General features: G+C 40.1%; 2 long non-coding RNA genes across 2 annotated transcripts; one reads left to right on the top strand and one right to left on the bottom strand.

The window, feature by feature from the left end:
• The first annotated feature begins 1351 nt into the window (after positions 1 to 1351).
• LOC115163525 (uncharacterized) lies at positions 1352 to 5174 on the top strand. The gene is made up of 4 exons (XR_003869761.1): positions 1352 to 1388; positions 2057 to 2135; positions 2433 to 2498; positions 2737 to 5174. It is a non-coding gene; the product is annotated as an uncharacterized LOC115163525 (long non-coding RNA).
• Positions 5175 to 14189: 9015 nt separating this feature from the next.
• On the bottom strand, positions 14190 to 16788 carry LOC115163524 (uncharacterized). The gene is made up of 3 exons (XR_003869760.1): positions 16157 to 16788; positions 14317 to 14428; positions 14190 to 14213 (listed from the first exon to the last, which is right to left on the bottom strand). It is a non-coding gene; the product is annotated as an uncharacterized LOC115163524 (long non-coding RNA).
• Between the last annotated feature and the right edge of the window lie 8874 nt (positions 16789 to 25662).

Genomic DNA, 25662 nt, shown 5'->3' with positions numbered 1-25662 from the left:
ATAGGACATCATGGTTTGATGGGTTCGATTTCTTATCTTTTGAAATCATGAAATATACTTATTAATTTCACTGAGGGAGAGAGGGTAATGTATAACGTTTACATTATGTCAGGATATGTTATCGTTAGCCGTCAGGGATCCTATGGGAGGAGAAGGGATACAGTCTGGTACAAGTCACCATGACAGCCATGAGTTGGAGAGGAGTGAGGAATTTGGGCAGAGGTCAGGTTAGATGAAGTGAGAAAGAACATATATCACTAATCTTCTGATATCAACAGAGGTGTATTGGTTCAGATGTGTAAGGAGGGGCTCAGCATAGGAGAAAGGGTTAAATACCAGTGCTTGTGTAAATATGGTCTTTGTCTTCTGTAGCTGAATGACTCAATGGGTGAATCATTTTGGTTTGAGCTTTACTAATCGTCCGTGAAATTTTATAAGGTTAATTTAGAACCTAACAGTATGTAAGTCAATGGTACTTTTTTTGTTGTTGTTGCGAAAGCAGAAGCTACTCTTCCTGGGGTCCACACAAAACATGAAACATGACAGCTCAGCTGTTTATGTCGATGTCACAATAAGTACTGACAGTTTGGTATGACGCATATGAACTGGTTCCCAATTTCTCTGATTTTTGTCAGTATCAATCTTGTGAAAATGTAGTTGAGTCCGAGTGTTGTCATCATGTTTGACTATCAGTGGACCTCATTTTGCCAACATTACCTGTTGTACTGGTTCATTCATCCAGAAACATAGCTCACCATCTGCTCTTTTGTTTTAGCGTCTCATGCTTCCTGTCTGAGTCATTTTTTGTCCAATTGTCATTTTTTGTCCACTTCACATTTACCTACTTAGGGCAGAGTTCTACTACTTTAGGTTGAAATTTTACAATATATTTCTGATAAAAATGTGCAATTAAAAAGATTGGGGACTCTAAAATCTCCTTTTCATCCCTGCATCAAATGACGTAACACATTTTCTGAATGTCAACACTTACCCCCTTCACTAACAAAAACTCTGCTATTGTTATTCGAGTGTTGAATGTGCTGAAAAGAATCTTAAGAATGTTGGTGATAAGAGAGGACATTGTGCTCTGCCTGCTTGACAATACGCCTTTTTTCAAAGGTGCAGTTCAACTCCTGTTTATTTTGCTCACACTTTGCATATACAGTACATGTTGTGATGGCGTATAGTTGTTACAACTGTACATTTTTCAAACACACCACATTCTCCTCTTATCTTAATCTCCAAGCTTTATAGTTTTATTCTAGCTTTCATTCTGGTTACATCTTGCACACCTTAAAAACTAGCCCCGCCTTTACATGTCTGTCTGCAAGCAGCCAAGTAGTCAAACCAGTCCGAATATTTAGAACACCTCTGCAAGATGTTCACAGGTAAAACTAACTACTGTTGTATACATTAAAAATATATTTGATGTAATGAGATGTCTTTCCAAATGTACATTCATAATGCCGACCTAATTCATATTTTACAACAGCTAGTTCATTAATGCATGTGAATTGTTGGATTCGAGGTAAACTTTGAACATTGTTATATGCATAAGCATAGTATATAAAGGAGTGGAAGAGACTGGTTTATATGTCAGAGGTTAATGGGTCTCTGTAGAAAGACAGATGGCTGTGGAATGTGTTGGGTGGATGGGAGGAGGTCACAGCATTGCTATAGGGGAACTCGGATGGAAATCTGTTGATTAGGCGAAGGAGGGGTTGAGGTCAGGTCAGATCCCCTGAAGGGAGAAATTATGGTTTATTAGCCTATTACCCTCTTCCTGTAGAACCGCAAGATGTAAGGATTGGAGAGAAGGAGTGTCCAAAGTGGAGTATATACTGTAACCCACCAATCCTGGTGGGAACATGTCTTTGTCTGGACACAGCTGTGTCGACACTTTGGGAAGAATTAAACTTGGTTAAGCTTCTCTAGTGTCCGTGAGTTATTTACTCTGAAAAATTAGAACCTAACAGAATGAAATGACATATGACTCTCTAACACAAGAACAATTAATTTGCCTATACTCCATTTCAACGGATTTATCTTTCTATAGAAGTAAACTCATCATCAGCTGTAGTTGCACATGGATTTTGAACCTGGCTGTGGAGACAATAATGGAAGCCTTAAGCCTGGTAATAACCTACACACAATAGTGACCTAAATACCTAACTACATTTCTTATGAAATACAGGTTAGTTGTGCAAGTAATCTTTGTAATTGAATGTCATGTATCCTTTGTTCACCTACATACTTGTATTTTAAGAGGCCTATGATGTGAAATGTATAAGAAATATATATATACAATATATCCTAGATCTCTGTGTGTATGCAATAGTCCAATGCATTTGTATATGGCATATGATGAATGTCCCTGACAAATCTTTACAGTGAAAGGGAGCTAAACAACTATATTGTATTCTGGAACACAGAACCCAAACCCACCGATCCTGATCCTACCGAGGGTGGCAGCGGTGGCCCAGCAAGTCCTAAACCAAGTAGGCCTTCTAACTCTATTTTATGCTGTTATAAAGTTGACAAGATAAGTGCATTACATATATATCTTATGGCATCTGTATTTTCCTGTATTTAATCATCATAATTGCTGTGAAAGGGAAGAATTTGTACGTATCTTATTGGCAAATCTTTGGGTATGCATCAAATGCCCTAGGCCTGGACTGATCTCTCTCTCTCCCTCTCTCTCCCTCTCTCTCTCTGATCATTCTTCCATTCTAGGAAAGATAGTAGCCTTCACAGCAAAACTTAACATCTGTGACAGCTACACAACTCACAGAGGAATCCTGAAGTTTACCAACATCCTGGTCAATGAGGGAGATGGCTACAGTACCGACACAGGAAAATTCACCTGCTCGCTAGCTGGCTTGTACCACTTCACACTGTACATGTCCACCTACGGGTGCGCCCAGTGGAGTATCTTAAAGAATGGCCAGCGGGTTGTCTCAGCATACCATACCAGCCTGCCAGACAATTGTTGCCATGTAGCCAGCATTGGTAGTGTGATTGAGCTCACTAAAGGAGACCATGTTTGAGTTAATCTGTGGGGGCCTACAAGGCATGACATTTTTGCTACTGAAGAGAAGGGTCATCTAATTTGTAATTGATGAAATTTCAATATTTCTCAGTGTTTTAGAATTTGTTGTTTATTAGGCTAAATATGTGTGCCCAATGCCACCCCTCATCTCTGATTCCCCGCTGTGCGCACAATATCAAGTGCGCCTATAGGCTATTTAGTGTGGTCTCAATCAAATGATCCAAATTATCCATAGCCTATAGGCTAAAGGCTATACGAAGTGCATGCCGAGAGAAGAGGAAGTTATATTTGTAAGGAAATTAACTTCCTTCCTGATTCTTTTGCGCTGCTGGGATGGTGTGATAAATAATTGTCTATTAGGCCTAGTCCAACAAATGCGACATCGTGCTTGCGGATTAGACTATATGTTCTGTTCAGCTTAAGAAGGACAGCATGAATATGAAAAGGAGGACCTAATGTTAACTTTGATAGCTTGCTACCACTATAATTGATTTTAAGAAAAACAATATGTTTTTTGCCCATTATGTTTTTATCAGAGGTATTGACCTCACAGAAAGACAGATTCAAGTAGCTTGGTGCTGAAACTTGAAGCAGGCAGCCGCGGCACAAGAAATCGAAAGAATCATGGTGCTGAAAGTAGGCATATTAGAGTAGGAATAATTCATTTCAACTGTCTTCATTATAGTTTTACTTAACTAACAAAAGGGATTTATATTGGAACAATTTTATTCCTATGTAAGAAATAAGAGGCAGGCCTACCTATTTTACAGATGAAATTAGGCAGTAGGCTTCAATCCAAACTCCATGCACTCTTCAAATAGTCTACCTGAGTGTCGGTGAAGGAAATTAAACAATTCCAGGTAGCCTAGCAGTTAAGAGCATTGGGCCAGTAACTGAAAGGGCGCTAGTTCAAATCCCTGAGCCGACTATGTGAAAAACATGTCGATGTTTCCTTGAGCAAACCACTTAACCCTAATTTTTCCTGTAAGTCGCTCTGGATAAGAATGTCTACTAAATGAATAAAATATACATTATTTGGCATCTGAAAAATACAGTATGATAAGATGAACCCATAGGCCTATCTCTCTGTCCATTCTTATCCTGTCATTTATGGTATTAAAAAAGATTCTCCTAAGGTCTCCAGTCATGTAAAATGGCATACTCCTAGAATTACAATAAATGTTTATAAAAGGCTATGCTATCTTGGACCCGTAAATGCAATACTTTTACTATACTCCGGCATAGTGGACGCGTCATAATACCCATAAAACCTAGCGGTAAAACCCAGTAATGGTTCCAATCGTTTTTTCACCATTCATTTTTGCGTCTGGGATTTTAGAACTACTTCATATAAGGTCTGTGTTTTGTGTAGGCTTATACTGACGTCTCGTTTTGATAACCATGTAATTCTCTCTCGGAAAAGGTGAGTTTTATCAATATATTGGCTTCAATTTACACAAAAAAATGTAAATGCTGATTAGCAACAGAAATGACCTCAGTAAGACTACAAATTCCTGCAGGAAGCTCCTGCACTTCATCTCTAGTCGACACTGTCAGCTACCGTTCACCAGCATGATCAGAGACCTGTGTACAATCCATAAACTTCTTATGTCCCCTTTCTCGGTCTTAGCTAGCCACTGACTACACTTTAGCTAGCTAATTATTACAGCAGTAGATCCCAAAAATATTTTGTTTTGCTTAGCCTAGATAATTGTTTGTCCAGTGTGTCGACTCAGGCCTTACGGCATTTTTCAAGTATGAGCATAAGAGCATTGAAAGGGGAGAAGACCACTATAAGTCTGGCCATGTGGAGAAGTGCAACTATAGTGAGGGGAAACATACCGGTTTGGTCAGGGCCAGCATGAGGGATAAAGTTTATCCTGTGTCGGTGAGTGTAGCTATTAAGTTAAGTTTGAGCATCTTAGCAATACAATGTGTTCTATACAGCTGTCAACATTCTACAGGGAAAGAGACACTTATACAATTATACTGTATAAGTATCAATTATACTGTATAATCATTAACCAGATTACCCTGGATACCAGACTTCAATGAGTGATAACTCAGTTCTAGAATGTTGTCATTGATGAGAATGAATTAAAAAATCTATTGACATTCAGAATGGACTTTGTTTAGACATCCAGCCTGTATGGTAGTTTCATGACCAGAGACAAATCTTCAGAGGCACAGTATTTATTTATAAGGAGTGGTACATGGAGTGGTACATGTGGTACATGTGGTAACGCTTTACTTGCAGCAACATATTATATATTATATCATAATATGTCATAACAGCTGACACAACTTGTTATACCTTATACCTGTTATAATATGGTCATAACACTGTCATGACACATACAGTATATTTAGACCTGTTGGGAAATATATTGCACATTTTATGGCTGGTTATGACACCTAACTACATAAGAGTGTAAAAACCCACAAAAACTACCACAGTAGTTATTTTATGGCTGATTATGACACATACATAGGAGTGTCAAAACCCACAAAACTTACCACACAAGGCAAAACATTCCATTACACCATAGCCTACCGTATGTTAATGTTATATATATAGTGCCTTTGGAAAGTATTCCGACCCCTTGGCTCCACATTTTGTTACATTACAGACTCATTCTAAAATTTATTAAATTGTTTTTTCCCTCATCAATCTACACACAATACCCCATAATGACAAACCAAAAACAGGTTTTTAGAATTTTTTTGCTAATTTACATCAGACTAGAGAATCTTGTTTCTCATGGTCTGAGAGTCTTTAGCTCACTTTTGGCAAACACCAAGTGGGCTGTCATGTGCCTTTTACTGAGGAGTGGCTTCCATCTGGCCACTCTATCATAAAAGCCTGATTGGTGGAGTGCTGCAGAGATGGTTGTCCTTCTGGAAGGTTCTCCCATCTCCACAGATGAACTCTAGAGCTCTGTCAGAGTGACCAGCAGGTTCTTGGTCACAGACCTGACCAAAGCCCTTCTCCCCCAATTTCTCAGTTTGGCCAGGTGGCCAGCTCTAGGAAGAGTCTTGGTGGTTCCAAACTTCTTCCATTTAAGAGTGATGGAGGCCACTGTATTCTTGGGGACCTTCAATGCTGTAGAAATTCTTTGGCACCCTTCCCCAGATCTGTGCCTCCTCCTGTCTCGGAGCTCTACGAACAATTCATTTGACCTTATGTCTTGGTTTTTACTCTGACATGCACTGTCAACTGTGGGACCTTATATAGACAGGTGTCTGCCTTTCCAAATCATATTTAATCAATTGAATTTACAACAGGTGGACTCCAATCAAGGTATAGAAACATCTCAAGGATGATCAATGGAAACAAGATACACGTGACCTCAATTTCGAGTCTCATAGCAAAGGGTCTGAATACTTATGTAAATAAGGTAGTTCTGTTTATTTATTTGTAATACATTTGCAAACATTTATAAAAAACAGTTTTCGCTTTGTCATTATGGGGTATTGTCTGTAGATTGCTGAAAAAATACCTTTAATCAATTTTAGGATACGGCTGTAACGTAACAAAATGTGGAGAAAGTCAAGGGGTCTGAATACTTTCTGAAGTCACTGTATATATTTATTTTTTATTTACCACATTAAATTATCATTGTAATTGCGCAAACATTTATGTCAGACATGTACCTACCCCAATGCTCTGTTGCTGATGACTGTAATGAATACAGGAACCGATTTCAGGAGCAGGACAAGACACCCTCTTTTTGACTGATGACTGATATAAGGGCCTGTACGTGATAGGCCTATCTGGCTTGTTTGATTATGATGGTCATAATGCTTCTTGACTGTGTCATAGTGTTTTTTGTTAGTCCAAGTAAAGTGACACAGGATGGTCATAATGCTTCATGTGTGTCATAAAGTGCATTTTCTACAAGTTATTGAAAATATGATGAAAAAAACATGACTGTAAAGAATGAATTACAAAAACTACTAAAGATTTAAGAAACAAACTTTCAAACGAAAGGAAAAATCATTTGAATAAATGTGGGTTTTGACATAACCAGCCATAAAATAACGCAATATATGTCACAGCCGGTGTAAATATATGGGTCATGACAGTGTTATGACCATATTATGACAGGTTATGACAAGTTATGTCAGCTGTTATGACATTATGACATGGTTATGACTGTTTTTATAGGATCCTTCCCACTATATGATTGATATGTCAAGCAATAAAATCCCAAGTTATCAATTAAAAGTTTATGTAAAAACACTACTTGTCCTCGTGAAAATTACAGCTGTAATGTCATCAATCAAATCAAACGTTTTAAACATAGCTGATTTCTTGCAACAAATGCATTTCAAGGTGTTCAAAGTTATGCATTGAAAGGCATGTGGCACCTTCCTCTTGGCAGGTCTCTATAGGTGACCAGAGGATTCTCTCTGCCACATGCAAATGCTTCCGTGGAGCTCATAAGTGTAGCCATGCAGCCTATTTTGGCAGTTCATAATATCGGCCGTACGGATGTGGAATGCGAGTGGAGGAAGCTGGTCGAAGACTACAACCCTCTGTCCCAAGGTCCCACACCGGAGGATCTTTAGTGGCTAAGGAACTGTCTCCTGGGCAGGTTCAGTGGAATGTCATGTTTCCTTGAACCTGAGCCAGAACAACCACTACCCTACTTATGTAATTCATTGCATTATCCTTTTGGCCAAATTTCATATTCACAAATGTAAATTTACAAACAAAACACCTAATTTTCTTACCTTACAAAAATACATTGAACTATATTTCAAGACAATTATATACTCTACCAACAAAAAAGCTGTTAGAATAATAAATGTGTGTATGTCTGTCACGGGAATTTTCGAATCCCAATGATAATAATTAACAATCAATAAGCCTTGACTAATCCCCAAGGTTTGTAAGACACTGGGTTAATAATAATTAGGCAAGGACTCAGCTTTCTGGAAAAGGTCTGTACAGTTTATTCAGTGAACGTTCTGAAGTACATTACACAAAGAAGTTCATTTTATGCTCCCTCCCTGCTTACGCACATACCTCCACACAAACAGTAGATATCCTATGCACATCCATACACACGAACAGTAGGTGAATAGTATCCCTCCCCGGACTTCTCACCACAGTTAATTACTATCCAGAGCTGCCTGTTCCTTTCCCCCGAGATTAGGGGGACCTTGAAGGTTACTCCCTGTTTCTTCCAAGCCTCTTCAGGTCGGGTCACACACACATGTCTACAGTTCCCTTAGACCCACTAACACACACATTTCTCTTCCTCCCAGGCCTCTACTAGACCTGGTGGGACTTACGTTCAGGACTTTAATTAGTCATCACACATGCTACATATCTACTAATTACTAATCAATTACGTTTCAGGGAGGGATTCTTTATTCATTTACCTTTACTATATAATTTCCTTATCATTCCACCCTTAAATGACTAAATAATTCACATTGATTATCAAATGCTATATGGAAACATAATTGTGATATAAGGACTAACCAAACCAATACATGTATATACATCCGATACTCATCAATCTCCAATTATGACACTTCATTTCAGGATTTTCATCATAATTATCATGAAAGGAACAGTCAATCTAAACATTGAAATCGGTCTCATTAAACATTGGCTCCTCGTGGTTAAAAGAAACGGAGCCATCTCCCAGGCCTGGAGGCCCGTATTCGTCCTCCCACTGGTCGGAGCTCGGAATCGGTCCATATCTCACCATCTGCTGCGTCATCGATCTCTCAAGAGTTCTGGTTTAAACCATTAAACCTCTCACACATGGGACAAGACAACATCCACACAGTACTAACACACTCATACAGGTGAAGGCAGCCCACAATACAGTACTTACAACACCTTTCCATTTCCCAAATATGCTATCGAACCATCCGGTCAGGGAAGTATCTACCCAAGCGTTCTCTGCTAATTCATGAGCTAATGTGGTTAAACCTGCCAGGGCCTTAGTCACTGATCCGTCTGGAGCTGTGTTATTTGGGATGTAAGTACAGCATGCTGATCTGAATATCACACATACACCACCCTTCTCGGCTAGTAACATATCCAGTGCTGAAGCTGTGTTATCAGGAATGTACGTGCAGCAATGAAACCCAATCATTCTACCTACACCACCCTTTTCTGCCAATAACATATCGAGAGTCAGTCTATTTTACCAGGTCATGAGGGAGGTGGCGGTTAATTGGTCAGAGAACCCCTTTACTGCATCCCCGGTTTCATTCATAAATCTCTGTTGATTATAATTGATGTCATTAATCCAATCCACATTTTTATTTATTGTCAACCACCAAAATAATGTAGTGGTAAAGCCTTCACCTATTTGATTCATAGCTTTATATTCATCTGGAACTTCCCTGAGGATGGCAATAGCATCCATCTAGACAAAGCTACTCCCATCCTGGTCAAAACTCCTCCTGTGCCTACTTTAGCCTCCTATAACTGGCCTCTGATGACTAACTCGAACTGGTTGGACCAATAACCCCGGGGTGCAAGTTCCTAACCACCCTTTTTGGTCATTTCTGTCGTATGTGTCCTTTGCTGGTACTAGCCCACCCTACATCAGTTATAGGTGCTGTGAGGTTAAGAATTTTCTCCTGTACTTCTAAACCTAAGTCCGTCACATTAAAACTTCTTAGGGCTAGGGGGCAGTATTGAGAATTTTTAGAAAAATATGTGCCCATTTTTAACTGCCTCCTACACCAACTCAGAAGCTAGAATATGCATATTATTGTTCAGGTTTGGATAGAAAACACTCTGAATTTTCTAGAACTGTTTGAATGGTGTCTGTAAGTATAACAGAACTCATATGGCAGTCAAAACCCTGAGACAAATTCTGACAGGAAGTGGATACCTGATGTGTTGAATTACATTTAAGCCTATGCCATTGAAACACACAGGGGCTTATTAATCTTTGAGCACTTCCTATGGCTTCCACTAGATGTCACCAGTCTTTACAAAGTGTTTTGAGTCTTCTACTGTGAGATCTGACCGAACAAGAGCCATGGAACGGTGGTGGCCGATTAGACTCTGGCGCGCGAGTTCATGTTGGGTACTCTCGTTCCAATACGTTTTAAAAGAGAATGCAATCGTCCGCCTTGAATATTATTCATGTTCTGGTTAAAAAAGGCACTAATGATTTATGCTATACAACGTTTGACATGTTTGAACGAACGTAAATATTTTTTTTCCCCTCGTTCATGAAGTGAAGTCCGGCGGGCATAGATCATGTGCTAACAACACGGAGCTTTTTGGACATAAATTATGAGCTTTTTCGAACAAAACTACATTCGTTATGGACCTGGGATTCCTGGAAGTGACATCTGATGAAGAGAATCAAAGGTAATGGATTATTTACATAGTATTTTCGATTTTAGATCTCTCCAACATGGCGGTTAGTCTGTATCGCAAAGCGTATTTTTCTGGGCGCAGTGCTCAGATTATTGCAAAGTGTGATTTCCCAGTAAGGTTATTTTTAAATCTGGCAATCCGGTTGCGTTCAAGAGATGTAAATTTATAATTCTTTGAATGACAATATAATATTTTACCAATGTTTTCGAATAGTAATTATTTAATTTGTTGTGCTGATTTGACTGGCGGTTATTGGAGGGAAACGATTTCCTGAACATCAACGCCATAGTAAAACGCTGTTTTTGGATATAAATATGAACTTGATAGAACTAAAAATGCATGTATTGTCTAACATAATGTCCTAGGAGTCTCATCTGATGGAGATTGTCAAAGGTTAGTGCATAATTTTAGCTGGTTTTCTGCTTTTGGTGATGCCTGTCTTTGAATTGACAAAACATTACACACAGCTATTGTCAATGTACTCTCCTAACATAATCTAACTTTATGCTTTCGCCGTAAAGCCTTTTTGAAATCGGACAACGTGGTTAGATTAAGGAGATGTTTATCTTTCAAAGGGTGTAAGATAGTTGTATGTTTGAGAAATTTGAATTATGACATTTAATTGTTTTCAAATTTGGCGCTCTTGATATTTCACCTGTTGTTGATAAGGTGTACCAGGGGTGGCACGCTTGCGTCCCACATAGCCCCTAGAGGTTAACGATTGCATTACAGCCATTAAAATCATCTAAGTTCTCGGTGCCATTCTTGTATCTATAACACTGGTACTCATCAGGAATTTAAGTGAACCGAGGTGGGTTGGCCGAGTACTTCAATCTGGCCAACCCAATCCCTGTAAAGTTATTTGCTTTCCTAGGGAATTGTTTAATGTTTACCTTAAATCCTACATCTTGATCTTCTTTGACTCCTTATTCTATAAGTCACTCTAATGGAAATTATATGATTAAAGGTTTGACTAAATGATTTCACCCTGAAAATGTATAACCGAGTGATTATAAGATGAATGTACTAATGTGTGTGTGTAGGAAAAGTTTAAGCTTAATGATTTAGCAATGTAAGTAAGACATTCAAGGAAAAGGGGAACTGTTAACAGACATCAGACAACTTGTGGCCACTGTGAAACTGATAACAGGAAGAAGGTCTCCCCACCCAAGGAGGGGAGAAACTTTTAGGCTTGCAGTAGATTATGTAACATGGTGCAGGATATGATAAGCAATGTATGTGATGGAGAAGACTTGTAAATAAGCATTGACAGTGTTAAAGAAGAGGGGCATTTGTAAGGGGTATGACATATGGTATGACCAAATGTTAGGTATAAAAGGCTGTGTACATTGTATGATATTCAGAGCTCTCGTGAATAAAAATTGTTGACTATTGTAAGCTGGGCCTCCGTCTGTGTCATTTAACCAGAATCTTATAAACTCTGGGGTGCAGACTGAGTAGTTTAATTGAAGTTCAGTTTATGAACATTGGGAACAGAATTCCCATAACAGTCACTCATCAGTGTATTATATAGTTTATCTTTTACTTCTTTTACCTCTCAATGACAACGGCGTCGTATGATTAGTACCGGAAGGTGTTGGATCTGGATGTATCAGAAAAGTTACCAAGACTATGATGCAGCTCAGAGTCCCTACTCTTCCCCAAAACCGCCAACCCTCTCCTGCCCTTAGTCGATCTGCTAGGTACTACCCCATACTCACACCTCTAGGAGCACACACAGTGATGAATGGTCAGGATAGGGAATCTTCGTTAAGGAGGTAACCCCCGGACCCTGTTGGTATTCGGTTCTTCTCCTCACTCTGTGTGTGATCAGCAGTGCTCATATGTGTACATACCTTCTTGTGGTGGATAACGTGGACCCAAGTGAGTCTCTCAGCTTTTCTAATGGCAAAGGTAGTGGTTTAACAGAACCTGGTACGGGCCTTCACAACAGGGCTGCTTCCAGTTTTTTCTCCTCAGGGACTGGATCCACACCCAGTCATCTGGTTGGATTGAGTGAATCACCTTCTCCTGTAATTCACCTGTTGGACACAAAATCTTGGACATATGGGTTTGGTTAACAAACAGTCTTCTCATGTGCTCTGCTAGTATATCGTCAACTTCTATGTCTACTTGTTCTGGTCTCCCTAACTCTGGCATTCTATTCTACCTGATTAGCTAAATTTGTCATCCATCATTTAAAGAAATAGATCCTAGTAAAAACACTCTAGGGATAATATCTTGACCTAATATTTTAGCTACCATAATCGTGTCCACCAAGTAAGTTGGTAATGCTTCTACCCATTTGCTATACTTGTCTATTATTGTTAAACACCCCTTCTTCCCCTCACTTCGGAATAGTTTAATAAGGTCCATTTCCAAATGTTGGAATGGATATTCTACAATTTTTTTTAAAAGTAATTATCCTCTAGGCCACTAAGTCTTTCCTAACCTGCAGTGTTTCCTTACCTGCTCTACCATCCTTCCTCCCTGTTGACACGTGGCTCCGCCCAGGTGTGAATATTGCTGCATATCTAAACAGTGTCTTTGGTAAGATTAGTGAATTATCCTTATGTCAGACCTTCTCTTGTAGGATTGCCCCTTTCATTTTCCACATGTCCAATTCTCCCTGGGGCATTCGTTCTTGGCTATCCTGTAACAATTCTCTGTCAAGTGTCTTATCATCTTTAAGATTTATCTGTGCTGCTTTGTATGGTTTTAAATGCCTATGTGCTTGTCTGTGTAAATAGTAACTTTTCTCTCCTTTCTTATTTCGCCGGCTCTAGTTAATGTTACTATTTTGGCCTGCTGTGCAGAATAGTGTCTGGGCAATGGTTCAGTGTCTAACACCTTAGTTCCTGAAACCAACTAAGCTTTCATTCCCCTTTCAGTTAGGGTAACAACTACTTTCAACAAAATCATCATATCTCTTCCTAGCGAATTTACTAAACATAAACTTAAAATCAAAACTAAAATACATGCCTCTCCTCCTAACTTTTCATATTTTTTTTAAAACCAATGGAGCCTATAGTCTCTCCATGAATTAATATCCTAAAGCTAAGCGAACCAATTTCTCTTCCCCTTTTATTCTTATTCTGTCTTTTTCTGTCTGTCACGGTATTATTTCTGTCCCCCATTTCTCGGGAGAGCCTTATACTCTGCCATCTAATCATGTTTATAATTTAACTATGCTGGTCTCCACTCAGTAACTGTTATCTAACCCTTCTGTGTCACTTCTATCTTCTCTTCCTGGCTTATGCTCTCCTCCTGCTACTCCCGAACCATCAAGGTCTCAGCAGTGCAGGGGAGGACTTCTCCGTCTGCCCTTCCTTCTATCTGTCGCTCTTTCTCATAACAGTCCGTGTCAAATATTGGTTCTGTTTCCACCTATTGACTAACTGTCTCACTGTCTCCCTGGTTGCACTCCTGGATTTTAGAAAAATCAACATGTCTATTGTTACGAACCGGCTCAAAATGGAGACAACGTGGAGACAAGGAGTATCAAAATATATATTTATTAACTAAAGTAAACTAAATACAATTAAGAATGGTGTGTGTAATCAGTAGTGTAAGTGAGTGTTTTGCATGCCTGAATGTAATAGTGCAGGGTGTTGAAGGGTGCCAAAGCAAATAACCAAAAAGCCACCAAGCTACTACAACCAAAATCAACAACGGTGTCTGCGTGGAGAGAGTCTCCACAATGACTGTGGAAGAGGTCTCTTTATCCTGGGACACACCCGGGCCCAGGTGTTTCCCATCTAGCTGACGACCCTCCCAACTCTGCCCACCGGCATCCTAATAAGGAAACAAGAACAAAGAAAGAGAATACGGCAGACAGAGTATTCTCCCCCTCCCCCCCATAAAACCAGGGACCAACAAGGACCCCGGAACAACGTACCAGCCTCTGCGTCCCAAATTGACACAGCCTCTGCGTCCCAAATTGATGAGGGGTTACGTGTTCACACCTCTCTTTGCCCCAGCTAACCTCCTCCGCCCCAGACCTCAGCAACCTTTACGCACAGGAAGCAAGTTTAAGAGGAAAGAAGAACACAAGACCAGGAGGGAACAGACAGGAAAGATAGAACATGACAAAACCAAACAATGGTCAGTCCAATAACATTCAGGAACAGGGCACACAAGAGACCGTCAGCTACCAGCTCCAACGAAAAGAACATCTCCCAACGGTTCATAGTCACTTCTCAACGGTTCATAGTCACTTCTCAACGATTCATAGTCACTTCTCAACGATTCATAGTCACTTCTCAACGATTCATAGTCACTTCTCAACGATTCATAGTCACTTCTCAACGATTCATAGTCACTTCTCAACGATTCATACTGTAACAGAAGCAGTTCTTTCTGCTGTTCAAAAAGAAGACTACTAGGACTAACCGATGAAGTCAAAAGTCATACCACCCTTTCAGAACCGTGTTTCTTACTACATTAGACAAATGAAGGAAAATCCATCACACATTTTGGATCCCAGGTTCCCAGAACATTTCCTTTATCAAAAGACTTCACTTTCCCTCATCAAAAGACTTCACGTGTTTAATTAAAACTCAGAAAATAAAACTTCAACCTATTCCATGTGTGTGTAACTTCTAAGATTCCATGTGTGTATACCCCTTTAAGAAATTGTGGCTCTGGGAAACATTCCAAAGAGAGACAATGAAGCCCTCCTTTTCCCCCAAAAAAACAACCACTTGGTCAGCATTTCATTATACTACACCGATTCAAAAACCCAAAACGTTGACTATAAACAAAACCTAATAACAATTCCACTGTAACCCCCTCAAATCATGAATCATTCGTTTTAAACTTCCTCAATGGTTATGTGTACTTAATTGAACATGCGCTACCCTTGGATACAATACAAATCTATGAAACTCCCATACCTAATATACTCCTTGACTAGTTTGGCCCAAGCTGGGTTTACAACATTAAATCCCCTTCAGTCTGTCTGCAAACAGGCTCTCAAAGTGTTTGATAGGAATACCCTGCCATTAGACACACACTACTGTGATTAATGTGCACTGTCCCTGTAAAATCAAATTAACTCCACCTGCAATCCACTTTACTGACTTAACATTGTTCCAAGTAATGGAAACAGATTATAATGTTAGAATACTTTAACTTCCTGCCTAAATTCACTGGTGTTACCTAAACAATTAAACCAAGAATCAATAACCAGAAACTATCACAAAGCTTTTACGATTTAACTATCCAAACCTGAACCGCTTTACAGCCAATATATAGCCCAGCGAGCGCGACTAACTCACCTATTCTTTCCAGTAGGCAAAATATAACCCCTACTCAAACAACATTCTGCCTTACCTCTATCGTAAGATTAAAACAAATGTTTACAACTTTCTCCTCTCTTTCGGCTTCACACTTATGAAATGTCTACGACTTTAAATGTACCATGTAAATCGCCAAATTTATAAAATACTTCATTCAACTCTTTTCAAATAAAAAACACATTTCGGTGGGTACTATTCTATCGCAATCCGCTATCCGCTCATTATAATTCATTAGATTTAGGTAACTGTCTCTTCCTTCATTCAGTTATTGAAATACAACTCCCATTCTCTATATGTCCTCTCAGCAGGCCATTTAGACAACAGACGCTATTTTTTTGAATGCACTCGTCTTTCAATATAAACTAAACAAGCTATCAAAACGTTCGGTTTATATCTTAAACAACCACTAACAACCGTATATTTCCAGGCAAAACATACCAGCAGTTGAATGACAATCAGCAACTCAAATTTTAATCCACTGATGCATAGGCTGAGAAACGAACCCGAGCCTCCCACATGGCAAGCGAGAATTCTACCGCTGAACCACCAACGCGCTATTGAAATGATGGAGACTCCTCGCAAATAACCCTATTTATAACACTATTTATAATTGTCTGTAGTCGTAAAATTAGGCACGTACTACCGATACAATTTCCAGAAAATAGCCCTAATTTAAAGGTCTAAGCCTTTCTCCTGCGATTACTCTCCTTAATCTCGCTCTCTCTTTCTCCCCCGATTGTCGCGCCTGTCCTTCCCCTTATGTTTGCAATTTCGGTGGTTGTGTCCTACTCGGTCACAATGTTTACAGGGAGCCTTACACTCCCGGGCGAAATGTCCTGTCTCATCGCAATTGAAACATTTTCTATCGTCTGATCCTGTCCATTTTTTTCTTTTTCTCTTAACCACAATTACCCCGATTGTTACTGTTAGATGCTCTGACTCAACCTGTTCTCTCTTTTTACAGTCTCAGTGATTATGGCCTACTTTATTGCAGTGTTTACACGGTGCCTAACAATCTCTAGCAAAATGACACGGTTTGTGACAGTTAAAGCATCTATTTCTGTAACGCTCGTCGTCGGGTGATAAGGAAGCGGACAAAAACGCAGCTGGGAGCGAACACATGTTTATTTAGACACAAATAAACACGTTACCAAAACAGACAAAGAATAGACGAAACGTTAACTTGCTCAAACAAAAGAGGCAACAACCCACAAACATCGTGGGGGGAAAAGGAACTTAAATGTGATTCCCAATCAGACTTCACAAGCGACAGCTGTCTGATTGGGAAATCACCCCGAGCCCAACATGGAAATAAAACACAAAGAAAGGCTATAACCAAAACATAGAAAATAAACCATAGAAATGCCACACCCTGACCAAAATAGCAGAGTTCACCTGGTCAGGGCGTGACAATTTCCCCCTTTCATTTGACTGTCTCTATACACTTTTCTCGACTTTCTCCCTTTCTCTACCTCTATCCACTTTCTCAATAAAGTTGCTAAATCCTGTCCTACTTTCTGTGTCTCTTCCTCCCTACCTCCCTCGGCTCCCTGAGGACTAGCATATGGGGGAGGGGGTAACGGGATGGGCGGTTTGATTGCCTCCGTTTCATTACCACCACCTCGTTATCTGGGTTTTCCCGCCACCCCTGGTCTGCCAGGGAGGGGTACAATTTGGGCTTAGGTGGTGTCTCTCTGGGAGCCGTGGGAGTCCTCTCTGTCTGCTCCTGGCTACCTAATTCTTCCTCCTTAGTAGCTCCCTTTCTCTTGGCCCCCTCCGCTCTTTTTCTAGCTTTAGCCAGCCAAACACAAGCGGTATCGAGGCCTTCTGTTCGTTGCTTCTCTATGTTATCCCCACAGACCCTCTTTATTTGTATAATCATTGATTCCAGTTTTTCTATATTTAAACATCCATCAAATTTGTACTTCTTCCTCCATTTCGGGCCAAAATAGATGTTCCTTTTATCATTTCCAAGCAGAAAACGCTCATCTCCCGTTAATACCGGGATCCCCTTCGAGGATTTACAACCCATGTTCGTTGAATTACTATCGCAGTTATTATGCTTCTTCTCACAAAATATATATACTTGCTATTAAACTCAATGTGTAAATGTACTTGCTATTAACTTCAATGTGTGTGCTTTCTACCGTTATTATCCTTAACCTCTTTTGAAAAATATCTACCGTTAATCTTTCCTAGAATTTCAGAATAATTATTTGTATGAATCCTGATACATTATTTATATCTCACACGTATACGACCATAAATAATGCTTATTTTTATATCATTCCTTGCGCCTTTAGACTGATCAATATATCTATCTCACACGCAAATAATTATCTTCTTATTCTATGTGCTTTTTAAAACTCTGATTCAGTTACTTCTATGTGTATTTCTTACCTACTGGTAATTTCCTCTAGGATCTCAGAATAATTACTTTTATGACTTTTGATAGATTATTGGGTCTCACATGTATCCAACAATAAGCTATTACCCAGAGGTTTTATGGCCCTGGTCAACAGCCCATTTTTGCGTTGTTACTTATGGCTTTTGACTGGTCAATATATCTATCTCACACGCAATTATCCTCTAACTCTTGTGGAAACTTCCCAATGTGTCTATGTGTCTTCTTCTACCTACTGTTAATTTCCTCTAGGATCTTAGAATAATTACTTTTATGACTTTTGATAGATCCATTAGGTCTCACATGTATCTAACAATAAGCTATTTTCCAGAAGTTTTTTAAGGCCCTGGTCAACAGCCCATTTTTGCGTTGTTACTTTATGGCTTTTGACCAATATATCTATCTCACACGCAATCATCCTCTTAGACACAATGTGTCTATGTGTTGCTATGTGTATCTCTTTCTTGAAACTTTATCTATAGAGGTGACTTTTGATCGGACATTAGGTCGCATACTGTAACGCCCTGGCCATAGAGAGGGTTTTTTTGTTCTTTATTTTGGTTAGGCCAGGGTGTTACATTGGGTGGGCATTCTATGTTCTTTTTCTAGGTTTTTTGTATTTCTTTGTTTTGGGCCGTGTGTGACTCCCAGTCAGGCACAGCTGAAGTTCGTTGTTGTTGATTGGGAGTCACACATAAGGAGCAGGTTTTTCCTTTGGGTTTTGTGGGGGATTGTTTTCTGTCTCGTTCGTTTTGACCAGACAGGACTGTTAGCTTTCGTTGCTGTTTGATGTTTTGTTATTAGTGGTTCATTTTATTAAATATTTATAATGAATCCACAACCTCCGCTGCATCTTGGTTTTCTTGCGACGACAGCCGTTACACATACGTCTACGACTATAAGCTATTTTCCAGGGGTCGTCAAGCCCTAGTTAACAACCTATTTTTCTGTCATTCCTTGCAATTATTGACTCGTTAATATCACGTATCTCACTCCGCTATATTAGGTTTCCCTTCTTCAATGGATAATCAGACCTAGATGTGCGCCTCTGGAAGATCTGACCTTCCCCTTCTATCGTCGTTATTTAGACAGGTGACCTATATTAATATAATCATGTCTCTGACCTCCTCTCTCATAATTCTATTATTATATTTCGCCTTCCAATTCACGAATTTCTTAGGTAGTTTATATTGGTAGTGGCCACAGATACCTTGGAGTCATTTCGGACCCCTCTTCTTACCTTGTTGAATTTACAACTAATTCCTGTCTTCCATTTGCATAGAATACTTGGTTCCCTTTAAAACATTTTTCTCCACACAAAATCCTAAAGACAGGTGACCAGATATAAACTCCTTCCGGATATTCCAGCGTCTAACACCCAGAGTACATTAAAATCCTTTATAAACGCTCCCGCCTTTTACTCTCACATCACTCATTTCAACATTTAATGCAATCATACAGGTGCAATACCCCAAAAAACTGAATAAAGCGCACTGACCTTATTTTATTGCAGCTGAGGTTTCAATGTTGGTAGGATCTCGTCACCGCTTTTGTCGTATACCAATAAGCCACCGGCCTGTAAAGAACCCTCAACAAGGGGCCGGGTCTTTAATCTACGGATATTTCATCCACCCGTGCACGGTTTCGGTGTCTCCATGGAACGACAGGAGCAGGTATTGAGTTCTGGCTGTCGAAAGGACCAAGCTGTCACGGGAATTTTCTAATCCCAATGATAATAATTAACAATCAATAAGCCTTGACTAATCCCCAAGGTTTGTAAGACACTGGGTTAATAATAATTAGGCAAGGACTCAGCTTTCTGGAAAAGGTCTGTACAGTTTATTCAGTGAACGTTCTGAAGTACATTACACAAAGAAGTTCATTTTATGCTCCCTCCCTGCTTACGCACATACCTCCACACAAACAGTAGATATCCTATGCACATCCATACACACGAACAGTAGGTGAATAGTATCCTTCCCTGGACTTCTCACCACTGTTAATCACTATCCAGAGCTGCCTGTTCCTTTCCCCCGAGATTAGGGGGACCTTGAAGGTTACTCCCTGTTTCTTCCAAGCCTCTTCAGGTCGGGTCACACACACATGTCTACAGTTCCCTTAGGCCCACTAACACACACACATTTCTCTTCCTCCCGGGACTCTACTAGACCTGGTGGGACTTACGTTCAGTACTTTAATTAGTCATCACACATGCTACATATCTACTAATTACTAATCAGTTACGTTTCAGGGAGGGAGTCTTTATTCATTTACCTTTATTATATAATTTCCTTATCAATGTCCCTTAAGGTCTTTATGTAATGTGATATTGTATATGGGGCAGTATTTACACGGCCGGATAAAAAACGTACCCGATTTAATCTGGTTACTAATCCTACCCAGTAACTAGAATATGCATATACTTATTATATATGGATAGAAAACACCCTAAAGTTTCTAAAACTGTTTGAATGGTGTCTGTGAGTATAACAGAACTCCTATGGCATGCAAAAACCTGAGAAGGTTTCATGCAGGAAGTACCCTGTCTGACAAGGTGTTGTTGTTCTTGCTTCTGTTTATTGAAGAGTCAGGATCTTAGCTGTAACGTGACAATTCCTACGGCTCCAATAGGCTCTCAGAGCCCGGGAAAAACATGAACGATGACGAGGCAGCCTCAGGCTGAAACACATTATCGCCTTTTCCAAGTGGCCCATCAGAGGACAATGGAATTAGGCGCGTGCCCGATTCGACCCCGTGCAGTATTTTCCTTCGGCTGTTTAGCTAATTGCAGATTCCCGGTCGGAATATTATCACTTTTTTACGAGAATAATGGCATAAAAATTGATTTTAAACAGCGGTTGACATGCTTCGAAGTACGGTAATGGAATATTTAGAAATCTTTTGTCACGAAATGCGCCATGCGCACGCCCGTGATTTACCATTCTGATAGTGTCTAGAACGCACGAACAAAACGTCGCTGATGGAACATAACGATGGATTATTTGGGACCAAACCTACATTTGTTATTGAAGTAGAAGTCCTGGGAGTGCATTCTGACGAAGAACAGGAAAGGTAAGACCATTTTTCTTATAGGAAATGTGATTTTGGTGAAGGCTAAACTGGGTGGGTGTCTAAATAGCTAGCCCGTGATGGCTGGGCTATGTACTTAGAATATTGCAAAATGTGCTTCATCCGAAAAGCTATTTTAAAATTGGACATATCGAGTGCATAGAGGAGTAATGTATCTATAATTCTTAAAATAATTGTTATGCTTTTTGTGAACGTTTATCGTGAGTAATTTAGTAAATTGTTAGTAAATTCCCCGGAAGTTTGCGGGGGGTATGCTTTTTCTGAACATCACATGCTAATGTAAAAAGCTGGTTTTTGATATAAATATGAACTTGATTGAACAGACATGCATGTATTGTATAACATAATGTCCTAGGTGTGTCATCTGATGAAGATCATCAAAGGTTAGTGCTGCATTTAGCTGTGGTTTGGGTTTATGTGACATTATATGCTAGCTTGAAAAATGGGTGTCTGATTATTTCTGGCTGGGTACTCTGCTGACATAATCTAATGTTTTGCTTTCGTTGTAAAGCCTTTTTGAAATCGGACAGTGTGGTTAGATTAACGAGAGTCTTGTCTTTAAATAGCTGTAAAATAGTCATATGTTTGAGAAATTGAAGTAATAGCAATTCAAACGTTTTGAAAATCGCGCCACAGGATTCAACTGGCTGTTACGTAGGTGGGACGAATTCGTCCCGCCGGTCCCATAGAGGCTAGCTCCCGAGTGGCACAGCAGTCTAAAGCACTGCATCTCAGTGCTAGAGTTGTCACAACAGACTCTGGTTTGATTCCAGGGTGTATCACAACCGGCCGTGATTGGCAGCGCACAATTGGCCCAGCGTCGTTAAGGTTTGGCCGGGGTAAGCCGTCATTATAAATAAGAATTTATTTACAAGTGTCATGAATCCCGCTTCCTGAGTCTCTTTTCTGCCTGAGTTGCCTGTTTTCTGTCTTGGAGTCTGTTCCTGAGGTTCCTGAACGCACCCTGTCTGGTTGCCGGGCGACGAAGCTAGGCGGGAGATCTCTCGATTACCCGCACCTGCACCTCATCAGCTATCTGCACACCTGGTCCTGATCATCACCTCTCCACTTCATAAGCTCTGACCTGACATCCATTCCCTGCCGGATCGTTAGCAATGAACAGTATGTTGTGTCAACGTATCAGCCTCAAGTTTACTAGAGTTAGTTTTGTTGTTCTGTACTTTTTGCTTGCCGTGTACTCACCTCCGCTTACTCTGTCTACAGTCATTCTCCCGGAACATTCACCCCACCCCTGCCTGGTCGTCGGTGGCTTCTGTGACATCATTGGATCTGCCTATTCACTCTCACCAACTCACCTCCGCTGCCCGCTCCGTCTCCTGGATTATTCTGCTTTCACATTTGAGTCTGTAAATAAATACTCACCTTCGTTCAACTCACCTTGTCCTGGTCTGCTTCTGGGTTCTGCTTTAGAGAATCGTGACAACAAGTCCCCCATGTACTTTTTGTATTGATTTGTTGTTAATACAAATAAAATGTAAAAAAGAACCCCAAAAAATATATACTTCGATATTTTTTGAATAAAATATTAAATAAATAAAAGATTAAAACGCGAGATAGATTAGCGTCAACACTAGCTGTTATCTATCCACACTTCCAGTTTTCGGAGCTTGCCTTTAAAATAAAAGCCTGCGGTAAAACGCTATGTGTATGATACAAAATCTATATTTTTTGCAGCTTTGCATAGTGCATAAGGTAAAAAAAATTATGTTAAAAAATATTATTATAACTACATTATAACTATATATTGTTCAAGGATGCAATTTTGAAATGAATGTTTAAAAAAAGTCTTACTGTATTTTTGTTGGATTGCACAAAAAATTGCACTGTACAGCAAAAATGATCGATGTGTGTCCATAAAACCAGAGTCCAGTATACTTACTAGAGTCTCAGGAATAAAAAAATCTGAGGAGTTTGAACAAAAGCTAGTTTATAGAAAGTGTTCCTGGACTTTTACTGTGGTCAATCAGCTTAAAATGGGGTGCCTGGACACTATATGGTACCAATATAGCACTGTACAGGAAAAACAATGATTTGTGCCGATGTAAAAGTGGGGTTGGGAGTACTCAGTAGGGTCTGTAGAATGTATATATGGTGTCATTTCATGGGGCTCTGAATAATACGGAGTGTTGCTGGCCTTTTACTCCACCCATTACATTAGCCAAAGCACAAATCACTTTATATGCATTACATATTGGCTTATAGAGAAAAAATATAATTTGTTCCGCTCTTGCTGCGGGTGATTATTTGATGACACCATTCTGTATACATCTGGCCCTTCTTTGGACACTGTGTTAACAAACCTCCAAAACGAACTTCAATGCCATACAACACTCCTTCCATGGCCTCCAACTGCTCTTAAACGCTAGTAAAACTAAACGCATGCTCTTCAACCGATCACTGCAATCACCCGCCCGCCTAGCATCACTACTCTGGACGGTTCTGACTTAGAATATGTGGACAACTATAAATACCTAGGTGTCTAGCTAGACTGTAAACTCTCCTTCCAGACTCACAATAAGCATCTCCAATCCAAAGTTAAATTTAGAATCGGCATCCAATTTCGAAACAAAGCCTCATGCTGCCAAACATACCCTCGTAAAACTGACTATCCTGCCGATCCTTGATTTCGGCGATGTCATTTACAAATAGCCTCCAACACTCTACTCAGCAAATTGGATGCAGTCTATCACAGTGCTATCCGTTTTGGCACCAAAGCCCCATATACTACCCACCATTGCGACCTGTATGCTCTCGTTGGCTGGTCCTCGCTACATATTCGTCGCCAAACCCACTGGCTCCAGGTCATCTATAAGTCTTTGCTAGGTAAAGCTCCGCCTTATCTCAGCTCACTGGTCACCATAGCAACACCAGCCCGTAGCACACCCTCCAGCAGGTATATTTCACTGGTCATCCCCAAAGCCAACACCTGTTTTGGCTGCCTTTCCTTACAGTTCTCTGCTGCCAATGACTGGAACGAATTGCAAAAATCACTGAAGTTGGAAACTTATATCTCCCTCACTAACTTCAAGCATCAGCTGTCAGAGCAGCTTACCGGTCGCTGCAGCTGTACACAGCCCATCTGTAAATAGCCCATCCAACCAACTACCTACCTCATCTCCATATTTGTTTTTTTTCTGCTCTTTTGCACACCAGTATTTATATCACTATTTCTACTTGCACATCCTCATCTTCACATCTATCACTCCAGTGTTATCTGCTAAATTGTAATTACTTCGCCACTACGGCCTATTTATTGCCTTACCTCCTTACTTCATTTACACACACTGTATACAGATTTTCTATTGTGTTATTGACTGTACGCTTGTTTATCCCATGTGTAACTCTGTGTTGTTGTTTTTGTCGCACTGCTTTGCTTTATCTTGGCCAGGTCGCAGTTGTAAATGAGAACTTGTTCTCAACTGGCCTACCTGGTTAAATAAAGGTGAAATAAAAATACATTTAAAAAAGATTGCCCACTAGGTTGAGTAGGTGATCCCTATTTCCCACCACTTATGCTCAGACACTCAAATAAACCTCTGTCATGGGCAATTAGGCCATCTGTCTTTTCTCTGTCTCATCTCTCTGTCTCATCTCTCTGTCTCATCTCTCCCCCTGAATCTGATTCGCTAATAGGCCTACTAGCTAGTGGAGGTGCCGATGGTGATGCTGAACTGGCAGGATTAGTATCGCCATCAGGAACAGTTCGCCCCTCACTCCTCTCGTCCTGCACTGACAGTTCTCTGGCTCGTTCTGGGTTCAATTCACCTTCTTTCTCTGGATTTTTGGACTTGAAAAATGTCAAACTCGTTTGCCTTTTATTATAATTTTTTGGGGGGCTTTCCCACGATTTAAATTCAGTAGGGAGACGACTAGGCTACATTACGTTATTACTTAGAGACCTCTTCACTAGCTGACCACCACTACCAAGACCTGTGTCAAGATCAGTTACTTACGCCACTGGCCCTCCCCATAACCTCTATGTACAAATAAGAGAGCAGGTCTGGAATCAGTGTGGCAGGATAGGTGGATTACATTTTACATGATGGTCTTTCTGGGGTGCGGGATAAATAACGAGGCAACTCGATTTAATGCTGATCGCTTTCATTAGAATGGCTACAGTGCAAACTGTGAAATAATTGATAAATCATGCCGCGAGAGGTACCGGATATGGGCAAATAGGTGCCGGAACAAATAAAGTCAAATCTGAGAGGTGCAGGATCCTGCTCAAATTAAGCACTGCTCATCTCTCTCACACACTCTCTGTCTCTTCTCTCTGTCTCGTATCTGTATCTTCTCTCTGTCTCACATCTGTCTCATATCTGCAGGGCTACCAACATGCATGCATTTTACGTACCAACTACGCAATTCTCTCAACAAAAGGTTGCAGCATATGTTGTGTAAATGGTGAACTCATACAGCTGTCAACTCT

This window comes from Salmo trutta, chromosome 26, assembly GCF_901001165.1.
Source record: "Salmo trutta chromosome 26, fSalTru1.1, whole genome shotgun sequence".
Taxonomy (NCBI): Eukaryota; Metazoa; Chordata; class Actinopteri; order Salmoniformes; family Salmonidae; genus Salmo; species Salmo trutta.
Note: the sequence above shows the minus strand (reverse complement) of the source record. Positions and strands in the feature narration are given on the sequence as shown.